This window comes from Mauremys reevesii, linkage group 3 (assembly GCF_016161935.1).
Source record: "Mauremys reevesii isolate NIE-2019 linkage group 3, ASM1616193v1, whole genome shotgun sequence".
In the NCBI taxonomy this organism is placed as follows: domain Eukaryota; kingdom Metazoa; phylum Chordata; order Testudines; family Geoemydidae; genus Mauremys; species Mauremys reevesii.
Genome location: NC_052625.1, coordinates 76,281,624 through 76,307,490, shown reverse-complemented (window position 1 = coordinate 76,307,490; position 25,867 = coordinate 76,281,624). Strand labels below are relative to the sequence as shown.

The 25,867-nt window shown below is 44.5% G+C and overlaps 1 long non-coding RNA gene across 1 annotated transcript; it reads right to left on the bottom strand.

Annotated features, from left to right (window-relative positions):
- Positions 1-312: 312 nt before the first annotated feature.
- On the bottom strand, positions 313-24,929 carry LOC120401798. Its single transcript, XR_005596741.1, has 2 exons — positions 24,762-24,929; positions 313-3,034 (listed from the first exon to the last, which is right to left on the bottom strand). It is a non-coding gene; the product is annotated as an uncharacterized LOC120401798 (long non-coding RNA).
- Positions 24,930-25,867: the final 938 nt, after the last annotated feature.

Sequence of the window (25,867 nt, the reverse complement as noted above, 5' to 3'; positions counted from 1 at the left end):
ACCTTAGGGCAGACTGTTACAAACCAGGGCGCAAACCACAAACTGATTCTGAGTGCCACACTAAGAGTTCACCAACCAATCATCATGTGTTAACTCCTCAAGCATGATAACAGTCTTAACTAGAGTCACAGATGGTCCCTTTGGGCTCTCCAGTCTATCTTGACTGTGTGACCTTGTCACACAGGTAATCTTGCATTTGTGTTAGATGGTCTCTTACACCAAAAATCACCACACTATTCAGGTTACTCCCAGTCTCAAAGGACCAGTCACCTACCCGAGGTCAATTGCACCTTCAGTCCCAAACCAAAGACCACACTTGTAACAAAGATTTATTCATTAAGAAAAAGTAATGAGTTATTTACAAGGTTAAAACAGGTAAACAAGCACACACAAATGAGCTGCAGTTTTAGGTTCTAAAAGGTAATAGAAGGATATATAATAAGCAAGCTCTGTATGTCCGTTAGGGCTAAGCAGCTGAGGATCTCTTGTTTATGCATAGAATTCTTTGCCCCACAGAGTTCAAGCAGCATAAAAATGTAGTTGTTTTTTTCCTGTCAGGGATTTTTATTTCCTTCCCCCAGAATTCAAGCTGCTAGGACAAATCCCCTTGCCCGTCTCTTCTTCATAGGGTTGTGGGTGGGGGGGAGGCAGGGAGGGAGAAGCCATCAAAAAAGTATTTTCTTCTCTGACGTTCCACAATGTCTCATCTGGTTTCAGTGGCCTTCTTGTGGGCAGGGCCTAACACATTTTGTGGTAAAGTAGTATTTTGTACTTGGTAATGCTGCACTCCTGACTGCGGGGGTTTACAGTTTCAGAGCAAACACTTTTACAATCATTACACAAACACATTAACTTATAACATGGGCTACAGTGATTAGAAGTGAGAGTAATTCATGCAGCAACTACACAAGCATTTCATACAGTCTAAACACTAAACATTTTCAAAAACCTATATACTAACCCACAGGTGAGCCAGACTGGTTTCCAGATATGCATTTGTCAGTATTTAGTTGAGGCTTAGGGGTCTTGGCATGTGCTGGCACCTGGTCTGCCAGTGTCACAATTTACACCTGTGCAAAGGAGATATAAAACTATATCTACTTAGAATAGTAGCATTTTACAACCTTTACACAAATGTTAATGACTGCACGAAGTGCAAGGCAGTGAAGCACTTAGTCTAAAATAAAAAGGTTAAATCACACAAAGGAAAGTTGGCCATAGCTGACGCTATAGGTCTCATTTTAAGACATTCTGCATTTTCGCTCAGTTCATTAGTCCTGGTGGTGTATCCATCAGAAGAACAAATCTTAAAGAACAGTTGAGAGTTATTGCTACTTGGCAACTCAAGAAAACTACTGTCATTTTACACTGGTGTAATTCCATTAACTTTATGGAATTACTCTTGATCTGTGGCAATGTAAGTGAGAGGGAAATTAGACCATTAGCTTTCAGCTACAGAAAGATGAGGCACCTGTCTTCCCAACAACTAAGTTACATCCCCAACTATTGACTATTTTTCCACCACAATTGCTTGGGTGCATTTTTTCCTCTTATTTAATATTGGCCAAAGGCAGATGGAGTTCTTGCCTAACTGCAAGTAGCTGCTGAAACTCTGAATATGCAATGCTGAAAAATCCTACAGTGCAGCACTGAAATTAGAGACTTCTTAGTACACTCCACGTGGAGTGCTGAGGCAGCCGGAGGGGGGAGCTGTGGGAGGGGCAGTGGCGGCGGCAGCTCACACTTCCAGGAGCCGCAGACCCCCGAGCGCAGGGAGGGAGGGAGCCGGAGGGAGTTCCTGCCTGGGCTGCGGCCCGGTGCCCCCCCCAGGGGGGGCTTCTGCAGCGGATGCATGCGGGTGGCAGTCTCCATGTGCGCCCTGGCTCCCCCCTCACCGCGCTCAGGGTCTGCGGCTCCCGGGAGTGTGAGCCATGGGGGTACGGGGCCCTGAGCCTGCTGCAGGAGGGGCAGTGGCGGTGGTGGCTCACACTCCTGGGAGCCACAGAACCTGAGCACAGTGAGCGGGATGCCAGGGGGTCACGCCTGCCGTCGGTCTGGGGTCCTGGCTGCCAGCCCCGCTCAGCCTCTGCTGGCCTGGGGTTCCGTTTACGCAGCTGGCAGTGCGCTGAGCAGGGCCAGCAGCCGAGACCCCGGCTGGCAGCCACGTGCCAGGCAAAATCGGTTCATGCATGCCATAGGTTGCACACGTGCCATAGGTTGCTGACTCCTGATGTAACCCAACAAAACATCATAAGACTGAATCTGTGAACAATGGCCTAATGTTAACATCTCTGACCCCATCTCCTTGCACTCCCCCACCAAGGGGGAATGACTAGAGATAACTGTCTCCTGCACAGAGTGTGGGGGGCAGGGACTTAGGGGGCCACAGGCTCATCGTTCCCCTTCTAGACAGGCAGAGGGTTCCCCTGTGAGGAATTTAAGAGGTCGGTGTCCTTGAAGTCCTGCAGGGTCCTCTTGGTCACATGGGGGGAAGGAGGCGTAGGGGCCTCTGCCTCAACAGCACACTGGGTGGGAGCAAGAAGAGGAGTTGTTGTCAGTGCATGGAGAGGTGCAGTGGCCATGGCAGCAGGGAGACCCTGCACTCGCTCAGCCACTAGTTCTATCAGCTTCTCCATCAGGGAATGCTCCTGTTCCCTATGATTGCTACTCCATGAAACAGTTCCTCCATGCCTCTTCCTGCTGAAGATCCCAATCCTCCCACCCTCTGAGAAACTCAAACTGCTCCTGGTTCCTCCTGACCACGTCCAGGAGCAGATCCTCCAGGTCCTTCTCAGTTGGTTGCTGCAGTTTCTGGGGTGCTGCTCCTACTCTTCCAGCAGAATAGTTTTCCTCTCCAGAGCCAAAGGTCCTGCCAGTTCAAAGGCAAGGGCAGCATTTTTTTCCTTTGGAAGAAGCTGAGAAATCCCCCCATATAACATAACTTTGCTGTGGAAGGTTACAATATTGATAGTTTTCAGCATTACACGATTCCGCTGTTGGACAATCCCTGGTTCTCAGACAACTTTTGCTGCCCCTGAGGAAGAAGCAGAGACTATTGATGGTAAGAGACACATACTAATTGTTTTTAAAAATTAAAATGTTCAATGTGTCCCAAATGAGGATGTGGAGGGATGGGGGGAGGGGAGGGGAAGGAGGGATGCAATTCCTTCCAGGGGCTCCGTTACCACTTTGCAATTTTTTCTTTAAAGGTTCAACATTTGGAGAACATACTGCTTTTCAAGGTACCAGAATGCAAAGGCAAGGTGGCTTTCCAGTGCTGTGGATGAGCCCTGGCAGTCTGTGCCAATTGGATTTTCTGCTAAATGGTCACTCTTCTATATATTGCTGAATTGAGGTGTTTGGTCACCTACAAATGTGGACCAAGCATATTTGCACTGTTAAACCTCATGACCCAGCTGGAATTTCTACTACATCAGAAGTTTGCTGAAATAGACTTACAGGACTGGGAGGCAATTCAACTGCAATCATAGAATCACAGACTTATCTGTCCCTTCCAGACCCTAACCTCTCCTTCATCTCAATCCAAGTATCCTGGGCAATGTTGTCAGAGGCTCTGGTAGCCATTATTGTTGTGGCCCATAGGGTAGGACCCCCTCGAGTCTCAGTCTGTTACTCTAGGAGCTGGAGAACTCCAAGTGGGGGTTACACAGAAATTCAGGAGTCTCATTTCTTTCCCACCTGATTGTCACTCATTAGTAATGAAAATTATGTAACCCATTCATTATATTTGGATATACAACATTATAGAATATGGGCTCAGTTATGGCCCTCTGCCTCACTGTGGAGCAGAAGGAATTGCACTTCCTGTATGTCATTGTCTGGAGGTATTAGGCCACATCCTCAGTTGATGTAAACCGGCATAGCTCCCTTGACTTCCATTTAGACCAGCTGAGGATTTTACCCATTATGCCACTGAAAAGTAGAAGCATGGTATGAAAGTGATTAAAGAATCACCCAAAAATACCTTATAGAGTAAAAGATGGCTGACTGGATAATATTGTACCTGTGAGATCTCATTGTTTCAGAGGGTCCCTTTGCCAGGAATCCCCAGGCAGTTACCAGATAACACAGTGATGGGTTTAGCAAAGAACACAGATAGGCAAATTGACTGAGCAGGAGTATTATACACTTGGCACTTTGGGTCCACTTTTAATTCAGCATCAAGTTATGGATAGTGTGTCACGCTGGTAGCCATTAACTTACATTTTCTCATTCTTGTTTGTTTGAAACCTGGCAAAGATTTAAAGCTTTAAGTCTGATTTTTCTAATGCTCTGTTTTTCAGAAAGCCTACTGGCTGTGTGCTTATATGTCTTACATAAAAGGGCTATGTGCAGAGCTGTTAGGCACAAAAAAAGCACATGGAATGTTTAAAGCTATCCTGAGTAATTCCTTGTGCAAATCTTCCCACTACTTTAAGGAGTTTAACTGCAAGAACCTTTCCATCTCTGGCTCTGAAATTCTACTTAAGCACTTAAATGGGCAACTCATACCTGGGAACATGCTCAGAAGAAGCTGTACACAATTAGACATGCAACAATATACAATCATCACATCCATCAGATCGGCTGCAGTCACTGCCTGTGTTGCACGACAGTCCTGTCTTCTCTAGAAAACGTTTTAGAAAATGCATTGCCTAATCTTAATAATTAGCCATTGTGATAATGGCAAATTCTGCCCTCAGTGTCACTAATAGAACTCCACAGACTTCCATGGAGTTACACAAGTGTAAAAGGGGTGAGTGTGGGAGCAGAATCTAGTCCTGAAACTATGTGAAAAGGGACAATATTCTAGTAGACATATGTGAAATAGTGTTGTATAAGGGCATGAGCCCTTTGAACTTTATTTGTAATGTTTATTCATGGTGCCAGATAGACAGCAGTGAAAAATGATGCAAACTATTTAGCCACCGAAGTGTCAAAGCAGAAGTAAAACCTTCCTACACTTCTCTACCTAAATGCTGATCAGAAGGAACTTTCTTGCTTGCTAGATTCTTCTTACAGATTGAATTATTTGCCACCCATTTATACCAAGTGAAGATCTGGCCTATTGTCTTTGGTCACAGATTTAAAAGTAGGCATGTTCAACTACTTTTATCTAATTTCACACTTACTCACACAAGCTTCAAGTCAAACAGAATGTTGTTTATTGTTTGTTTATTCTCCCAAAGGGACAGTGAACCTAACAAAAAAAGCAGAAACTAAAAAAAACCCACTCACAAAACTGTGGGAGGTAAAATGAAAACCACAAAAGGGAGCATTAGAGAAAGGGAGAGAGAAAACAAAACAAATAAAAACATCTCGCGTGTGTGTGGCTGAAAAGAGTTCAGTATCCAGCTCCCATTGTGACATTTAGGGCTAATTTTTCAAAAAAAGTCAGCAGCTAATGTACAATTCTTAAAAAAAGAAAAAAAACCTATTTCATAAAACACAAACTTGTGTCTGCCTAGCTTTTGCAGACTGCTCTTCTGTCCCTAACACTAGAACATAGTGAAGATTTCTCCTTAGTTAAATACAATAATCTAAAAATAAAATGCACTACATCTGGAGAAAAACCATGGGTTGAAAAATGTCACTGACTTGAATGAAGCTAGTTTTGAAATACAAAAGTAATTAGCAAAACCTTGAACTTCAGGAGTTTCAACCTTGCCTGTACATCTCATTTGGGCCTCTATAGGTTACGAGATAAAAGAGTGATGGCAAACTGAGTACCCATCTAAACATCAAAAGGGAGCATTCAGCATCTGATAACATCTGCTGTATTTGGAGCTGGAACAGTTTCTTTCCTCTAATGCTGGTCCTATGAAAAACTGGCCCTTTTATCTGTGCTGAATCCTATCAGGGGAATATTAGCATGCCAGACTGATATGTGATGAGTAGCTATTAGCAGTTGTCATAAGTATAAAGGGAAGGGTAACAACCCTCCTGTATAGAATACTATAAAATCCTTGCTGGACAGAGGCACCAAAATCCTTTTATCTGTAAAGGGTTAACAAGCTCCGGTAACCTGGCTGACACCTGACCGAAAAGACCAATAAGGGGACAAGATACTTTCAAATCTTTGTGGGGGTGGGGGGAAGAGAAGAGAGGCTTTTGTTTGTGCTCTTTTTTGGTGGTGGTGTTCACTCTTGGGACTAAGAGGGACCAGACATCAATCCATGTTCTCCAAATCTTTCTGAACAAGTCTCTCATATTTCAAACTTGTAAGTAACAACCAGGCAAGGTGTATTAGTTTATCTTTGTTTTCTCAACTTGTGAAAGTTCCCTTTGCTAGAGGGAGGTATCCCTGTTTTGTTGTAACTTTGAAACTAAGGCTAGAGGGGGTTCCTCTGGGCTCTTTGAATCTGATTACTCTGTAAAGTTATTTTTATGCTGATTTTACAGAGATGATTTTTACATTTTCTTTTTAATAAAATCCTTCTTTTAAGAACCTGACTGATTTTTTCCATTGTCCAAAGACCCAGGGGTTTGGGTCTTTGATCACTTTGTAACCAATTGGTTAGGATATTATTCTCAAGCCTCCCCAGGAAAGGGGGTGCATGGGTTTGGGGGGATATTTGGGGGAGAAGAGGAACTCCAAGTGGTCCTTTCCCTGTTTCTTCTTAAATCACTTGGTGGTGGCAGCGTATCAGGTTTTAACCTAAGCTGGTAGAAATAAGCTTAGGGGGCTTTCATGCAGGTCCCCACATCTGTACCTTATAGTTCAGAGTAGGGAAGGAACCCTGACAGTGGTTTTTCCCTGTTTCCTTGCTAGTGTGCACTGTGTATCATGCAAATATCTTCCTTTCCAGAAGTCCTAACGTTCATCTTTTACACAGGGAAGCTGATGGTTTTGTTTAAACACAAGCAACTGGGTGAAAGCCAGAACTTTAAAACACTGATGTCAATCAGCAGTTTGATATCAAAGTTATCTAATTTTTTGCCAACTTCTTGCTTCGAGGAAACTGCTTTTTTATCTAAACCTGTAACCATATTTATAGATAATCTTTAATAACCTCCCATCCTTAAAAGAACAATTCAGGCTAGAGAGATTTCTAACTACAATCTGGGAATTTTAAGAGTTCCCATTTTTAATTAACTCATCCTCTGATTTGTTCACAAGCTAACCATTTCTGGATGATCAATGAATTCTCCTTCCATGTAAACACTTCAGACCAGGGAATTGGTAAATGCCATAAGATTACTGCTATTGGGGTTGGTGGTTGATACATCTACTATTTCAGTCATTAATTGCAAATCAATTTGAAATGAAATGTTATATGGAAGGAATAGGGAGTGGGCTTTTTTCCCCCCTTAACATTGATTTTTTTTTCTGCCCAAAAACGGTGGTGTGGAAAGTTTGGGATTTTACCCTGACAGACAAAGGAAACTAATCTGTCTCGTCACATAGCCTTTTATATTCACTTAAGAATGCAGATCACAGATTAATCAATTCTTCTCTTACACTCTTCATAGTATTTCACTGTCTGTCATTCAAACTTTTGAAATTAATTCCGATGGTCTCAACTGAACATATTTAATCCTCATAATTGACACTCTTTGCATATTTCCTTCCTCCTCAAGATTTTTTAAGGTAAGCTCATTTGGCGATGAAGGCGGTCAGAAATTAGGAGAAATTTTAATTAGCTGATATGCAGTAGGTTTTTATCCCTCCATATTTTCCCCAGTTTAAAAACATTCAGTTAGTATAGTGCTTTTGAAAGTGATTTAGGGTGACCAGATGTCCTGATTTTATCGGGACAGTCCTAATTTTGGGGTCTTTTTCTTATATAGGCTCCTATTACCCTCCACCCCATCCTGATTTTTCACATTTGCTGTCTGGTCACCCTAAAGTGATCACGTTGCCGACTTGTGGAAGAAAGCAGAGTCTTCACTCTCAGGTTGGTTGCAACAAGTCAGAGTCAGTTTATTTTCCTGACACTTGTCATGAGATCTGTCTGCATCCTTGCCATACCCACCCTTGCCTGGCCTCTTTCTTGGTCTTTTGTTGTGTTAAACGCATGACATTTCTAAGACAATATTCCTTTGGGGGGCTTTTGACTTTTTAAGGCACCTGCTCCCTGCATGGGTGTTAACACGCTTGTGCCAAGAAAAAAAAACAAAACAAACACACAAACCCCCCCCCCCCCACATGACTATGATACTCTATCATTGGGTATTGGGCCTGCCTGCCTGCTGTGTGCAGGCAGGAGGAGGAAGAGAAAGAAAAACCTGTGTATACCCTGTGTCTGTGCGTGCCCGTATGCTGTGCCTCGAGCCCTCTCTCCTCTCTCTCTCTCTTCACTCTTGTGTTTCAGAGCTTCTACCGTTTTCTTGTCGTTATGTTGGTTTGTTGTATTTTGTAGTTATTGCTAATGCTTTGTTTGCATCTTTGTTTTATAAATATTGTTAGTAGATATTTTTAGTCATTGTGTGTTTTTTTTCATTAACTCTATTAGCTAATCATGCCTGCCCCCCCCCTTATAATTATCCCAATAAAACTTTTAAATTGATTTAGTAGTGTGTTGTGTGTGTGTGTGTGCTTGCTGACCCACCATCCCCCTCCTTCCATCCTTAATAATATAGTCTGTTGCCACGTGCAGCCTGGTATATAAGGCCTTTTTTTTTTTTTCTTTGCCCCGAAGTGGCAATCCACAACACTTGCAAAGGAAGAGTACACCCGGACAGGGTTACCCCTGTCCCAGGCAGGTCTCCGTTAGATAAACAATTAGGGCAAGCATTTGTACCTTTTGTTACAGACAATAACGATCAACAGCTGCATTTTGTTTATACATATTCCTTCTGATATCTTACTTTTCTCAGTAGTTCCTGCTACAGTCTGTATTCCATTCTTATCTAACACAAGGTCAAAAAACAGTATCTCTTACAGGTTTTTGTTTTTCTTGCTTTCCACTTGCCCAGGCCCTGCCTGAAATCTCACGTTATTAGAGCTAGTGTTAGCCTAACTTCTTCTTTAGTCCTAAAAGTTAAGATATCTCCATTCAAATTCCCTTTATCCTTTTCTCTGCTTTCACAGACTGAAGTTCCATCAAACAATACCCATGTTTGGGCTACCTCCCTTTTGTGCCCCATCCAATATGGGATTCTTTTGTATAATCACATGTCCCCTGGCAATGTACCTCATTACATTATAAAGAAGAGTTATACTGGCAGCCATATAGTCAAATTGAATAGATGAAGTATAAAATCATAGAAGTTAAGAAAGAACAGACCTATGCAACTGGTTGTCTGGTCCAGGGTTTCTCAAATGTTTTCATAGTATGGACCATGGGCCAGACTTACACAGCTATTTAAAAAGCTACTGAAAGTCAATGGGAGTTAGGCACCTAACTCACTTAGGTGAATCTGTAAATCTCACTAGGCTTCTGACTCTTTAGGAGCCCAAGCGCCTTTGTAAATCTGGCCCCACACTGTAACAGAGATTGTCCTGTGGACACTTCCCCTGTCATTTGCAGTCATGTGGACAATCTCTTCTTCCAGTGACTTTCACACAGGTCTACTGACCATCCCTGTGGCAAGGACAGGCAATAGCTTACATAGAACAACATCATGAGAGGAATGTATTTATGTATCTTTACCTATCTTTACTATAAGGCCAACAGTTTCACATTTAGGTGCCTAAAACTCAGAAAATAAATCCATAATTAGATACTAAGATAAGTAGGCTGGTTTTCACAAGTGTGGAGTGTCACAGAGCCACAGGATTGGCGCTATGGCCCCAGCTTTGGAACAGTCTCTAGGACAGTGGTTCTCAACCTAGTTACCATTGTGGGCCACATATGTGGCTCTCTGTATGTTATCTGGGCTGCATCCACACTATGTATATACTACCTGTACATCTACCCAAAAAAAAAAAAAAAAAAAGAAGAAGAGAAGGGAAGTTTAGTATGTGTTATATGACAGAAATATGATTCAAATCAATATAGTACCTTTCATTTCAACACTGGTAAATGTCTATAAAGAGCTTTCTAAATTAGCAAAATAAGTTGAAACATTTACTGCTAAAATTAATTAATTTACTGTAAGGGTAGCATGGCATGGTGTATTGCCACCCTCACTTCTACGCTACCGATGGCAGAGCAGCTGGGCTGAGTGCCTGGAGAGCGTGGCTGCAGAGCCTGTCTGCAAAGATGAGTCCCCAGGGACTGCCTCCCATGCACCCAGAACCCCTACTCAGGGACTGCCCGTCAGCTCCTCCCCAGACTGCCCCCCAGCCAAAGACTGCCCCCCATGTACCCAGACCACCCCAACCAAGGCCTGCCCCTCAACCCATCTCCAGACTGCCCCCCTTTGCAACACTGGGCTGGAAAACATGCCTGCCTTGCAGAATCAGGGTGCCCCATACAGGGCAGAATGCCCAACTGCCCCCTCCAGCATCCAGTCCCCTACCTATGGACTACCCCCCATCCAGGGAATGCCCCCAATCCCCACCATACATCAGCTGCACCCTCCTCCCCACAGTCCTAACCACCTGCACCTCCCCTTCTTGTGCCTGCTGGTCTCCTACCTCAGCTGCACATAGCTCAGCTGTCCTAGTGCTAGGGAGCCTTCTCCAGCTGGGGTCACTGGACTCATGATCCTGCGGCAGGGGGAGGGGGGGCGTGGGCACAGACCACCCTAGCCTCTTGCAGATGTGCTGGGCCTGATCCTGCTGGGGGAAGGCTGATGCTGTTGGGCCTGATCCTGTGACACCCCATTTTTACACACCCGCCTGGCTGGCTCTGCACCTGGAGCAAGTGCCCCTCCTGCCCTGCCCTAGTTACGACTCGGAGGGTGTCACATGAGCAGCAGCTATGTGCTGACCGGGCGCAAGCAGCCTGTAGGTTGAGAACCACTGCACTGGGAAGAGCCCCTTCAGAGTGCCAGAGCCCTCCATGTGTCTCATTCTCAGCGGCAGGGCGCCGGGCGGCCCCCTACCGCCCCCGCCAGCCCGGGGCGCCCGGGACCGCCCCCCCCGCCCGCGGGGCGGGTCCCGGGCGCCGGCGCCGGCCCGCCGCGCGGCCGGGGAACAGTCCCCCAGCAGGGGGGCAGGCGCGAAGGCCGGGCGGGCCGCCGCGGGCGGCACCCGGCCTGGCCCCCCTGGCGGCGCTTCCGGGCGCCGGCCCGCCGCCCTCGGCGGCGCCGCTGCGGGCGCGCCGCCGCGCCGGCGCGCCGCCCCGCCGCTCAGGCGTGTGGGGGGGCTGGGGGCTGGGGGCCCGCGAGGCCGCCAGCTGCCCCCCCTCCCCACGGCGCTCCGGCGCGGGCTCAGGGGCGCTCCCAGCCAGCCCCCCGCCCGCGCCCGCGCGGATCGGGCGGCTCAGGGGCTCGGCCGGGCGGGCGGCCAGTCGCGCTGGCGGCCAGGAGAAGGAGAGGGCGGGAGCCTCGCTCTCTTCTGGGGGGGGGGCCGAGCCGGGGGGGGGCGCCCCTTTGCCCCTCTGGGCGGCCCTGCTCAGCGGCAGCTCCAGGCACCGGCGCTTCAAGTGCGTGCCTGGGGCAGCAAGCCACGGGGGCGCCCTGCCAGTCCCTGTGAGGGCAGCAGTCAGGCAGCCTGCCTGCGGGAGGTCTGCCGGTCCTGTGGATTCGGCGGCAATTCTGCGGCGGGTACGCCGAAGCCACAGGACCGGCAGACCTCCCACAGGCATGCGCCGAAGGCTGCCTGACTGCCGTGCTTGGGGCAGCAAAAAAGCTATAGCCACCCCTGCTCATGCTTCCTCTAAAGTAAGCCATGTTGTTTCCCCACCTCCTCAGAATGGACCTCTGGGCCTTCAATACTCTTGCTTCACACCATGAGCTCCATTCAGTGAGTCTAACTGATAGTGTTGGATTTATTAGTCAGCTAGAACACAGCACAGGAAACCCTTATGTTAGCACAGAGAACTGAAGGTGAAAGCATAGCCCATTCTGGTTAGCCCAGAGCCCTGCCAAACTGTAGCGAACCCCTTGGTTCAAGTTTTGTCTCCCCGCCTGGCCTCCTTTGTTAGACTCCAAGTGAGAGCCCCTCCTCTTTCCAGCAACCAGCTCTTATCCCCCACCTCATACCCCTCCAGTCCTTTGAGCTCAAGCTGGGGATTGTTCAGTGGCCTGGCAATTGCATTTGCCATGGTCTTATGCGCCGCTGATATGGAGACTAAGGCCCAGACAGCTAGGCGACACCCACACCTATGTCTCTCAGAATGCCCAGATTGAAAACAGTCCCCTTCCACTTATTGGGTAACAATGCAGCACATAGGGGAAACTGAGGCATAACCAGGACTCACAGTATTCCACTTAGTCACAATAAGCACCCACAACTTGAAGTGAAATAAAATGGTTTTTGGAAGAAGAAGAAGAAGACATCACAGTGAGTCACATCCTCACCTAATGTAAATCACAGTAGCTCCATTGAAGGCAGCCTAGAAATCCTTGGCGCTATACAGATTTATACAAATTGAGGATCTGATGCAATGTCTATTTTTGCCCTTCATTCAGTCTACCCACTTATTCCTTTCTCTAATCAGTGTAGGAGTGTTCTTTACAATAGAGTGTATAGTACTCTGGCCTTGCAGTTTTAAGTGTCAGCTTAATAGTCCTCACAGTTAGAACATTTAGCTGTATGTTCAGCCAGACAGTTCTCTGTTTAATTTTATCCCATGACACTTAACTATAAGGGGATGTCTACACTGCCCATGTTACAGAGATGCTGTGGCAGTGCTGTGATGTGGGCAGTGTAGTAACACTATCTCCGGGGGAGAGCTCGCCTGGCGATAACCCCCCCCCCCTGCACTCCGAACGAGTGGTGGTAGCGGTCTATACTGGCGCTTTTCAGCCCTAAAACTTTTGTTGAGCAGGGGTGTGTTTTTTCACACCCCTGAATGACTACAGTTTTAGTGCTGAAAGTGGCAGTGTAGACAGAGCCTAAGGAGCATGGAATGTGGTGGGGAATTAGGCTAGAAGCAACTCAGTGACATGGACAGAGCAGACTACGTAGTTTAATAAACTTTCACTCCTTCTGAATGAAACAAGTGGGATATTTTTACCAGCATGTATTATTGTGGCTGCCAGATCATTCCAAGTGGCAAAATATTTCCCTCTGCTGGTTTCCCTGTCAAGCAGATTTTTTGTTTGCTGGCCCTGCTTTAAGTGCAGACCAATAGGAGCCAGAGTACACTTTCAGGTACAGCCTCCCTTCTTAATGAAGGTGAAGAGAAGTGCTCTTTTTTGTGTGTTTTTGTGGGGGATTGTAAAGGGAGTTTCTGCTTTCTGGTTCTTTTAATTTGTTGTGTTTTGTTTGTTTGTGTTTTGTTTTTTGTTTTGTTGTTCAGAAAAGAAAACTCACCTTGATGGCATTTGTCAGTTTATTTGATGTATGATTTTGATTTGATGATGATATCACATCATATCCATTTTTCTATTTCAGGACTGTTTCTGGACAGAAGAACTCTCTTCTTTTTTTTTTTTTTCCAAAAAAAAAAAATAAAAAAATGTGATACACATGGAGTCTCTGGCATCTGATTAGCATGACCACAACTTCAACTTTTCTGTGTAGTTGTGTAGTTTCAGAGAGTTGATTGATGAGTGTCATTAACCCCCTCTCATAAATAAAATCTCCCTCTGCCTCCATTGGAGTTGATAGCAGCAAGGGCCAGGTTCAATATCTAGGGGTTCTTTTTTAACAATACAGAGCAGAACTGGCTCAAGCCCCCACCCTGTAATCTGGGAAAATTTACCACCCCACGTGCCTCTAGGAGCAATACTACCCCATTCACAAGCACCTAGTCTGCGTATAACAAGAGAATTTTTAATAAAAGGGAAAGGAAACCAAGCATTAGTCTGGGAAAACATCACAACCATATTCAAAAGCATGCAACCATAAGCAAAAACCCTACCCCACAATGTGTTGGGCAGTGTCCTCTGCCTCAGTTTACCACCTTGTGGTAGCAAAGTCCAATGAACAAACTTTACTTTAACAGATCACTCCCCTCTTCCTCCACTGCACCCCACTTACAGTTAGCTGTTCTTGTTTAGCAAAGACCCAGAGTTCAGAGATGTGTTTATAGGGGTTCATCTCCCACCCCAGAAGTGGGGGAATGGGGGTGTTGAGCAATGTCTCTGGGGTCACTGCGCTTCTGCAATTGCTGCTTGCTGCTGCCTCCGCTGCTTTCCCCTGCTGCTGCTAGTCACAGGCTGCCACTGTTGGACACTCACTGCTACTTCTCCGATGCCGTGTTCTGAAGTTCCACCACGGTTTAACCCAGGTCTTCAGTAATTTCAGCTCCTAACGATTTCACTGCATAGCAGGGAACCTTACTGCAAGTACAGCCTCTGCATTGTCTTTCATTTTACCCCTGTCCCTACACCAGGTATAAGGCATAGATAGCCCTGGGAGCTGCTTATCAGGGAGTCAACTCTGGTAATTACGGAACAGAAATGACTCAGTTTAGTCTAATCAGCTCTGTCTCTAAACAGTAGAGGGGAAGGACAAATGGTGTCCAGGCCTCTTCAGACAGAATCCACATCACAGGGTAGGTGTACATATACATACCCATGCCCCTTCTCATCTTCACTAGGACCCCCTCAATCAAGGCATGCAAAGCACAGTTCTGCTGCCCTTTACTCATACAATAAGGATAACATTTCATTAACCCTGCACTCGAATACTAGAGCGATTTGTAACTTCAAGTCAGCCAGAATTGATCATTTTTGCAAAGGAGCTCCATCATGCTGTGCACCTAGGCAGAGCAGACACATCTATGCAAACACAGTCTACTCCCAAGTCTTTTCTCCCAGTACATCACTGGGAGTCACTGGAGAGCTCATTCAGACCCTGCTTACATAAAAATATCCCCACCCCCATCTCAGTTCTGCCCATCCTCACAGTAGGACCAGGAAAGAGAGAGAGAAAAGAGAAAGAAAATTGGGAGGAATAGGGTGTGCACAGCTCCTAGCATAGGGGGAAGAACTGGGGATGGGGAGGGAGTTTCCAAGCCAGATTCATTAACACCAGGAGACATGGTTATCTTTGTTTGCCACTATGGCAATTGGGAGCTTGGGGTTGTGATACTGCAGGATAGTAACATTCACCAGAAGAGACTTGTGGTGTAGCGCCAAAGCTACTTGAGCCTTCTTAATGATGATGATGGTGTAGCGTTGGCTGGCTTAAGATCCAAGCCAGGGGACAGGCCAGGATAGGTGGTATGGCTAAGTGAGTTCTTAATCAGGCCAGAGAGAATCTTTGACTTTCCTTATTATCATTTGCAATAAGGTATGTCCTATTCATGGGAGCTCAGCGGCAGCTGACAGCTGCGGCAAGGACTATTCTTTGTTTTCTAGGGTTACTGCTAAAGTCAGTATATTTGTACCTTATATATGTCATTTTATTAACCCCCTCATGTGAGCACTGGCATCTTTGGCAATTTCAATGTGAAGGGAAAAAAAGGTTGTATTGATTTTGATCATTTGTGCGCTTTTCAGTGAGATTCCATACTGAAGTCCTGTCATGTTTCTGATGAGCTAACATTCACCTTGTAATTTAATTGCTTTTTGATTGTTCTCAGGAGGTGTGTGTTTTGACACAAGAACTGGGTTTGTTTTGAATTCAATTATAGTATACAAACAAGACTGGTTTCCTTGGGAGGATGTGGTGATATTAATTTAGAAAGGGGGAGGGAATATTCACAATTTATATTCACTTCAAGGCAAGGTCAGTCTCTGGTTTAAGACAGAGAATTTCCTTTTTCCTGGCTGTTACACTGCCTAGATTGAATACTTTTGTCACAAAAGTGCTGGTATGAATCTAGTCACTGGGCGAGAGAGAGAGAGAATGAATTTATAGCCCACCTGGGAGCTGGGCGAGCCAGGACCCAGTCCCTCTGCTCTAGTGAGTCTTTAATTAGTTATCCAAAGTAGAACAGCGTCAACAGGAGAGACTGAGGAAGCCCTGTATCAGAATGTCCTATAACTCAGTAAAAAGAACAGGAGTACTTGTGGCACCTTAGAGACTAACAAATTTATCTGAGCATAAACTTTTGTGGGCTAAAACCCACTTCATCGGATGCATGCAGTGGAAAATACAGTAGTAAGATATATATTTTCCACTGCATGAATTCGGTGAAGTGGGTTTTAGCCCACGAAAGTTTATGCTCAGATAAATGTTAGTCTCTAAGGTGCCACAAGTACTCCTTATTCTTTTTGAAGATACAGACTAACACAGTTATCACTCTGAAACCTATAATTCAATAATTAGAGCGCTGCCTTGTGAGATGGGAGAGCCCTGCTCAAATCCCTTCTCCCCCATCTGACAGAGTGGGGAATTGAACCTGGGTCTTCTATATGCCAGCTGAGTGCTTTGATCACTGGCTAAGAGTTAAAAGATAGGTGCCTGCTTCACTCCACCCAAAAAAGTCAGCTGGAGGTGGTGCCCAACTTATTCTCATAAGATACACTTAAGCCATCTGGTTCCAGGAGAGGGGTTCCAGGCGGTGAATGACTAGCAGAGACGGGCACCTCTCTGGACTTAGGCCCTATCTCTGGGTACGTCTACACTACGGGACTATTCCGAATTTGCATAAACCGGTTTTGTAAAACAGATTTTATAAAATCGAGTGCGCGCGGCCACACTAAACACATTAAATCGGTGGTGTGCGTCCATGGTCCGTGGCTAGCGTCGATTTCTGGAGCGTTGCACTGTGGGTAGCTATTCCCTAGCTATCCCATAGTTCCCGCAGCCTCCCCCGCCCCTTGGAACTTCCGGGTTGAGATCCCAGTGCCTGATGGGGCAAAAATCATTGTCGCGGGTGGTTCTGGGTAAATGTCGTCAGTCACTCCTTCGTCTGTGAAAGCAACGGCAGACAAGCATTTCGCGACTTTTTCCCCTGGATTGCCCTGGCAGATGCCATAGCATGGCAATCATGGAGCTTGTTTTGCAGTTTGTGACTCTCACCGTATGTGTACTAGATGCCGCTCACAGAGGCGATTCAGCAGCGCTACACAGAAGCATGCTTTTGCTTTTGCATGACAGCAGAGATGGTTACTAGCCATATTGCACCATCCAAACCCTTCCATAAATTGGAACTGAGGATGATCATGGCTACCAGTCCTTTTGTACCATTTGCTGCTAGTGCCCCTGGCCAATCAGCCAGCAAGATTGGTTACTAGCCATATTGCACCTTCCATCGTCTTGTACCATTAGCTGCTGTCATAAGTGCCCTGGCCGATCAGCCAGGGGCAAAAATTGGGAATGACTCCCTGAGTCAATCCCTCCTTTTTGGTATCTAAAAATAGAATCAGTGCTGCCTAATATAGGCAAGTGTGCTAGAGAACCACCGTATCATAGAACCAGAGAGCACAGCTGCTCTGTGTCAGAGCCTGCAGAAATTATTATCTGTATGCTATTCACAGGGGGTGCTCCTGTAACAACCCCATCTGTTGATTCCAGCCTTTCTTGGCTACCGTAGCATTGTCCCCCCACTTGTGTGATGAATTAATAAAGAATGCAGGAATAAGACACACTGACTTGTTAGTGAGAAATGAGTGGAAGGCAGCCTCCAGCTGCTATGATAGTCCAGACAGGACATTAAGCAGTGTGTAGGAGAGAAGCCCAGCATCCACTGCTAGTCCAGGGCAACTGAATCTTTTCTTTACACATGAAGGGTGGGGCTGATGGAGCTCAGCCCCTGTTGCTATGATGAGGATGGTTACCAGCCATATTGCACCATCCATCCACCAGAAAAATTAGGGCCAATAGGCTGATGATGAGGATGGATTTCCAGCTTTTCGATCAGCTTATGCTGATGATGAGGATGGATTTCCATCATATTGTACCATCAGCCGCCCATGGCGGGGGGGGAGCAAGGATGTTGGTGTTGAGTGCTGCACTATCGCGTCTATCTGCAGCAATCAGTAAAGATAGGGTGACATGTAAAAGAGTCAGAGGATTGTTTTACCTTTCGCTTCTGGGGGTGGGTGGGGGTGGGTGAGTAGATTGCCAAGCTATGCCTGACCCGCGGACACTGTGTTTGACCCTAGAAGCATTTGGAGCTCAGCCAAGAATGCAAATAATTTCGGAGGCTGCAGGAACTGTGGGATAGCTTCAGTCCTCCAGTCCATGCGCATCCATTTGATTCTTTGGCTTTCCGTTAGCTTGTCACGCTGCAGTGCGCTGAGTCCCTGCTATGGCGTCTGTCTGGAGATTTTTAAAAAGGATTCTGAATTTCATCTTCTGTAACAGGCGCTGATAGAACGGATTTGCCTGCCCTTACAGCGATCACATCCGCATGGTCCATGCGGGAGCTCTTTTTTTATTTTGATTTCGGACTGCATCGCCACCCGTGCTGATCGGAGCTCCACGCTGGGCAAACAGGAAATATTCAAAAGTTCGCGGGGCTTTTCCTGTTTACCTGACCACTGCATCCAAGTTCAGATTGCGGTCCAGAGCGGTCACTGGTGCACTGTGGGATAGCTCCCGGAGGCCAATACCGTCGATCAGCGTCCACACTAACCCTAATCCGATATGTTAATACCGATACTAGCGTTACTCCTCTCGTTAGGGAGGAGTACAGTTTAAAGAGCCATTAAAATCGATATAAGGTGCCTCCTAGTGTGGACGGTTTTGGCGTTAAATCGGTTTTATGCTCCTAAAACCGATTTAAACGCCTAGTGTAGACCAGGCCTTTGTCAGAGGGGTGAGGCTCTGATCCTCATCTCACATTGCCTAGTTTAGGTAATTGCCTGCTTAACTTGCTGGTTTTGATGAATCATGGAGCCCTTCACTGTTGTTTCACTCTGACTTGCCCCAGAACAGCAATCCCAAAACACAATGAAATTGAAGCAAGACGTGCAGTTAGGTGGTTAATCGAAACTTGCAATACACATAAACCAGTTAAGTCAGCAACACTCTGAACAAAACATAACAGTCCAAATGGCATGTAGCAGCAGGCTCTGAGTAACTGCATACACCTAATGCTGCATACACACACACCAGAACAAAAACACGGTGTTCAGTAAGCAGGAAGGCAACACACACGCGCGCACACACCAGAAATGTATAGGAACCTACATACCTATCTTGAAAATATTGTTCCTGTGACTTTCAAGGTGCCCAAAAGTTAGGTTGCAATGCTCCCTTTGTGACTCTAGCCCAGGGGGTCGGCAACCTTTCAGAAGTGGTGTGCCGAGTCTTCATTTATTCACTCTAATTTAAGGTTTCGCGTGCCAGTAATACATTTTAACATTTTTAGAAGGTCTCTTTCTATAAGTCTATAATATATAACTAAACTATTGTTGTATGTAAAATAAATAAGGTTTTTAAAATGTTTAAGAAGCTTCATTTAAAATAAAATTAAAATGCAGAGCCCTCTGGACCAGTGGCCAGGACCTGGGCAGCGTGAGTGCCACTGAAAATCAGCTCACATGCCGCCTTCGGCACCCGTTCCAGAGGTTGCCTACCCCTGCTCTAGTCCTAAGTTACTTAGGAACATATGAACATAAGCCAAAATTTCATGTAAAGTCAATGGAAATAACAATCCTAAATCACTTTGGCACATTTGAAAATTTTACCCCTGGCCTGGAACCACAAATCTCTTCAACCCCATTTCTAAATTAGTCATCTCCTATCCTTTTCCAGGCACCACTAAATACTTAGTTTTCTTTTGCTCCTTCATTAGTATACATCTATGAATCAGGTTCACCATGTGTATTGTATGTGTTCTATGTAAGATATACAATGCCCAAACAAGTATTTACAAAATGTTCAAGTGATGCCAGAAAGGTAAATCTTTTTACATTAACCAAATGTGTCATGTAGTAATGACAGTGGTGAAGAATATATGCTAAGAGGGAATTTTTTATCATGTAAGCAAATCTGGCAGTTATGGATCCTTGAGAATCTCTGGGGATGAATGATCGATATTAAGAATGAAAGGGTTCCATATTTCCTCACAGAACTTTAAATGGAAAACTACACATGCATTGTTGCAAGGATACGTGTCCCAAAAAGTTCTTTCAAATAATCTTGTTTATGTTCTGAAACAAGCTGAATTTCCCGCATGGGCAAATGAAAAGACAATGTATACTACTGTATGGATTTCTGCTGAAATAATAGTATTGTGTGGGAAAGGATTCTGCTAATGCGACTTCTCTGTAGAACATTGATAGCTTTTAACAGACGCTAAATAGGGTATTTGAGACTCTGATCTGTACAGGAAGTAATTTCTACCTTGAAATGTCAACCTTTTTCTTTATATTTTTGCTGAAAATATATTTCCATCATGTTAGTAATTTTTGGAATAAAGCTTTTCCCATTTGTATTGCATTTGTTAACTGAGCCAAAGAGAAACAGGATATAATGATCTTCATACACTTTTGTGTGATAATAAAACTAAAATAATTTAAGTGTAGGAACTTTGGGCCAAATTCTGCAGATTTGGGTAAGTCAATGGGCGTTTTGAATGAATAAGGAATGAATAAAGGACTGCATGACGGGATCTTTTATTTTTGATAAAAGCTACATTTATAAGGTCTGTAATATATTTTTTTTCCTTTTCATATACACATTACCATCTACATGGATTAAATGTGGATTTGATTTTGCAGTCCAATTAGAAGTCAGTGGGCTTTTTTCCTGAGTTACATGAAAGACTTGTAGCCAATCCTATAGTAAACTATGTAAAGATTTGTTAAATAGGAAAAGGAAATGAGAGGTATTTACAAGATTAAAGCAGGCAACACATATACAAAAAAAGAATTACAATCTTAAATTTCAAAAGGTAATAGAAGCTTCTATAATAAGCAAGCTCTATATGTCCATAAGTACCTGAGGATCCCTTGCTTATGTCTAGAAACTTTGCCCCTCAGAGTCCAAGCGGCAGAGATATAGTTCCATCTTAGCAATTTTATGCCCTTCCTCACTTGTGCTCTGACCTAATGGGAGGAATTTACTTGCATGACTCATTTTTACGAGGGATTGGGGAAGAGAGGAGGCAAAAGCAACAAACATCTTTTGTCCTCTATAGTGTTCCACAATAGCCCATCTGGTGTCAACCAACCATCCCTTTTGGGCAGGAAACAACACCTTCTGCTGGAGCCCAGCAACTTAATGTCAAGTTAATGTCTCTTTCCTGTCTGGTGATTTACAGTCAGAGATCCATAATACAAATGCTCAAATATTCCCTTACAATATGGGATACAGATAGTATAAGTGAGATGAATGCATGCAGCCGCCCAGCAGCATTCAATAAAGTCTAAATACTAAATATATTCTAACTCCAATATCTTTTTAACAATATTAAAAAAGGTGAGCTTGACTGATTCCAGCTATGTATTTGTCAGTGTCCATTTGAGACATGGAGACCTTGGCATGACGTGGCACCTGGTCTGCCCATGTCACAATAGGGTCAAGACATCCATGGTAAAAAACTTTTTTGGGAAGGGTATCTGAATTAGATAACGTTCAGGCTATACAGGGAACATGGAAAAGACCTATTTGGTCATTTAGTACCTCTCTGCCAATCCATTAGTTCCTTCTTACACATGGTACCCAATGAAGTCAAAGGTGTTTTTCCTGGCTGCAAGGTTGGGCCCCTATTCCATCTTGTACATTGAATAGTGTGGTCCAGTTTTTTTGCTGAAATTTCCAAGTTGCAGCAGCTTCCATGCCCTTTTCTTGGAAGACAGTTCCACAATTTAACAATTCTCATTAGCAGGAAGATTTTCTCATTTTTAGGTTTCTTAATTCCATGCCTCTACTCCTAGTCATTTAAACCATCTCTGAGGCCATGTTATGCCATCATTTTTAAATCAGAACTCCCACTAAAAATCAGTGATGAAATATAATTTAAAACAGATTAACAATAATGTCCTTTGTCTTTAGTACCTTCGATATTTATTAAGGCATTTTCAAGGTATGAATAGGTCCGTTACGCTGCACTAAAGACTCTGGGGATGCAAATAGATTGTTTGTCCAAATTCAGTAAAAAAAATTAAATGTGACCCTTAACTTCTCAGTGTTACAATTTGCAATTAGACAAATAGGTTATATTAAAAGAGAAAAGAATTTTGCTGCTGCAAATGCTTACAGAATGTGACTGAAGCTTGGATCAAACAACAACTTATTAGTCATCATGTGTGGGTGTGGATAAAATATGAACTGTTCTCAAAAAGTCATAGCTTCATAGGGCTTAAAAACAACATAGCCAAAGGTCACAACAAAAGACAAGAGCTCGAACTTTAAGACAAAAAGGATGGAAATATAGGAAATAGCATCAAAGTCAGATCTATGTCTGCATCCTTGAGTATAGTTCATAAAACAGGATAAACGAAGCTCACTTCCCCAGCCTAGAGAAATGTACTTGACAAGTGAACAAAATAAATCAGGGGTATTTACTAATTTAAGTCATAGAATCAAAACCATGCAGCACGCAATACTGCATTTATATGAAGAGACTTATATTTATTTGTACAAGGCTCCATTCTAATACATTTTTATCCTTCAATCAGATTTTGGATGAACTGCAATAGCCCAATGGTAGAATATCATCCTAGTATCTATCAGCTCAATCTTGTGAGGTTCTCAGCACCCTTCTACTGCTATGACTTCCAAAACTTGAAGGATTGGGCCATAAATCATATGAAATCCATGTTCCCTTGTGAATTTGTCACACTGTAATTGGGATCAAATTATTTAAAAAAATACGGGTGCACCAAAAACCATAGATACCCATTTACATGCAAGTATTTAAGGAAGAGATTCATAAACCTTTTTGCTGCATCCCCCTTTGGAGATTCATGTCCCATGTGCACCCCCCCCCCATCTCCTTGTCCCCACCCTCCTGATTAGCTCCTCCCAGCCCCCTTTCTCTCATTCTACCAGCCTGTTGCCTCCTCCTGCAGCCCCACTCTTCCCACAGCCAGGCCACAATCCCCATCAGGAACCTGCTGACTCCTCTCATTAGCTCCAGTTGCTTCCTCTGTACTGCTGCTCCCTGTGCCACTATCCGCAGCTACCAGCCCAGTGTCCATGGCACATGCAGGTTCGGTGTGAGGGGCCAGTGAAATAACAAGCACTGTTGGGGTGGGCTCACTCTCCAGCCCCTCCTTCTGGAGCCTCCCTTTGTGTTCTGGCTGTTGCTACTGCCCACAGAAATGTGTTACCTCTGCTGACTTCTGCTCCTCAGAAAGTAGCAAGGATGTAGGAATGTTCTAATTCACATCAGGTGCCTCTTCCCCCGATAACGTTATCGGGTCCCTGCATGGGAGTAGGGACATACATGCCCCACAATTTGAAAACTTATGATTTAAAGTAATTTAGGGCATGAACCTGCAGACCTTGTCAGCTATACTTATTCTCTCCTTGCTTTGAAAAGTAGAATCGCCTCTCCTGTCATTGCATCACTTTCAGAGTTACCTTATACACTGAATAAAATCAGATCATCCAGTGTCGCTAATAGAGTCTTCAAGGGAAAAAAAAATCACTAAAAAAAAATAGTAAAGCCCCACAAAAGCCTGTGAAAGAAATGCCAAACATTACCCTCCAAAGCCATGAAAGAAACTCCCAAAATACTAATGCAATTTCAATATGAATTGTCCTACCAGGCTCTTCCCAAAGATGGTTGTGTGTCCCAGGCTATGGTTCCTTCTCTCACTGCACTGATGCTTCCATAGTGGCTACTGCCATAGCACACTTCCCACCCGCTGCTTCCAGCCTCTACAACCATCTTTCCCCCAGCAGAAGGGCTGCTTAGTAAATGAATGGGACTCATTTTGCTCTGACTGGTCATGGGAATTCTGTGCTGTAATTAGGTTCTCAATTGCTCAGCTAACATATCAAAATCAGGCTCTTTTCCTGTGCCCAGTTTTACTTCTTCTGTTATGTTGCCTCCTACATTTGGAATGGCCTTCCTGACATCCACAAAGCATCCTCTCTCCTTAAAAAACACCCAGCCCTTCCAGCAGTCCCTCCAACCTTCTCCTCAACATCTTCCCTTACAAAGGCTATGATATAACATCTTGTTGAGGTTTTTTTTGGCTTTCATCTTATCTTTATTTATCAGCTTAGTAGAGATGCTGAGCGTAGGCCTGATATTCAGCAGGCTGAAATCTGCCTAGTGCCATTAACTTCAGTGGTGATAGGCCAACTTACACCAGCTGGGGATCTGGTCCTATGTTTGCAAAGAACTAGGTGTAACAACCCTCTACCAGTCATATCTGCAATTCCAACCCAGCTCAGAACATTTCAGTAAGGTCAAAACAAAGTGTTACTTAGATTTTTTTTATAGCAAATTTTGTTCCAGGGGAAATTTTGAAATTTCTATTTTTTAATTCAGATTCAGAACAAAAAAAACAATGACTATTTTTAGGAATTCCTGGCAGAAAGGGAATTTCAGGTTCTAACCAGCACTACCATTAACTTACATTCACTCCATGTATTCTCAGCTCTGTCTGTTGTCACAAATATTTTAATGATGCAGTATTGGGGATATTAACCATATTAGATTGGATGAGTGATCTGCATATGATAATTGCCACTTGAAAGGGTTTAGTGTTTTTATCTTGATTTCAGGGGAGATATGAATAAGAGCACATAGCAAGGCACCACCTCAGCAGGCTCAGTGCTTCTCCCTCTGGTGGGGGTGGGGGGATTACAGTAAGCCCCACTCCAGATGCTCTTTACTTTCCCATTTGGGGTTTATGTCTCAATATTTCCCAGGTGGGCCTTAGGGCAGGCCCAGGAAGAGCTCCTCCACCCAACAAAAAGAAATAAAGTCACAAACACAAAACAAAAATTGAAATACCTTTTTCTACCCCCCTTTCTCTGGGGATGGGAGGTGGCCTTGTTATCAGCCCCAGATGCTGGTCCTTCCCCTAAGGGGGCAGGCAGTTAAATAGCTTCCCTTATAGGGAGGAAAGCTACCTTCCACCCTGGAGAAGCCCTTCTCACTGCTACAATTAGCCCTGCAGCAGCTTATCTCTCTTCTTCCTATCTAAGTGGGAGTGTGGGGTAGTGTTAAAGGTCCCAGGCAGCCCTTAATTGGACTCAGGTGTCCCTAGTTAATTGACCACTGTCTGGGTTAGTGCAGCTATTACCAAAATATGTGGCAATTAGTTTAGCAAGTAGTTGAAAGAGATGACTAGTGAGATACCAACTGAATTCTGAAAACTAGCCTTACAATAGGGTTATTTGATTGAATTTTTATTCATGGCACATAAAATATCACAATACAAATTGCTCTTACCACTAAGTACCAAAGCCATACCTTTACTACAGCCACACAAGTCCAAAACCAGTTACCATGGGATTGAGATTCCCCTTTTTTATATCTCAATCAGCACTGGCAAAGTTGTTTCCTCTGCCAAGCTATTTGCAATTGTTAATTAATTTGGGGAAGATGGAAGAACACTTTAATTGGCGAGCAACTGAAAACTGCCAAGGACTTTAATAGGCCTACTCACAGGAGTATGAAATCCACCCCATGTGCTGAGAGCCGGCACAAGGCCCTGCCTAGTGGCTGCATAGAAAGTCAGCCAGGTGAGCAGTCATGGAAAATCCTATGCTTGCCATGGAAATAGTTAAAAACCATTTTAGCCATGTACAAAAATACACTTTACATGCAGTTTTTTGGGGGGGGCTCTTTATATTCTGTAATGAGTAATTTATATACATTACTCCTTGCAGTAGTATATCCTGTAATGAATAATCTCTTTGTAGTGCTCCCTAGTGAGCTTTAACATACAACTCTTTTCAACAGCACTATGTTCAAGCACACAAGGGAAATTTAAGGGGACACCAACAGAGTCTACATCAGGGGTAGGCAACCTATGACACGTGTGCCAAAGGCAGCACGCGAGCTGATTTTCAGTGGCACTCACGCTGCCTGGGTCCTGGCCACCGGTATGGGGG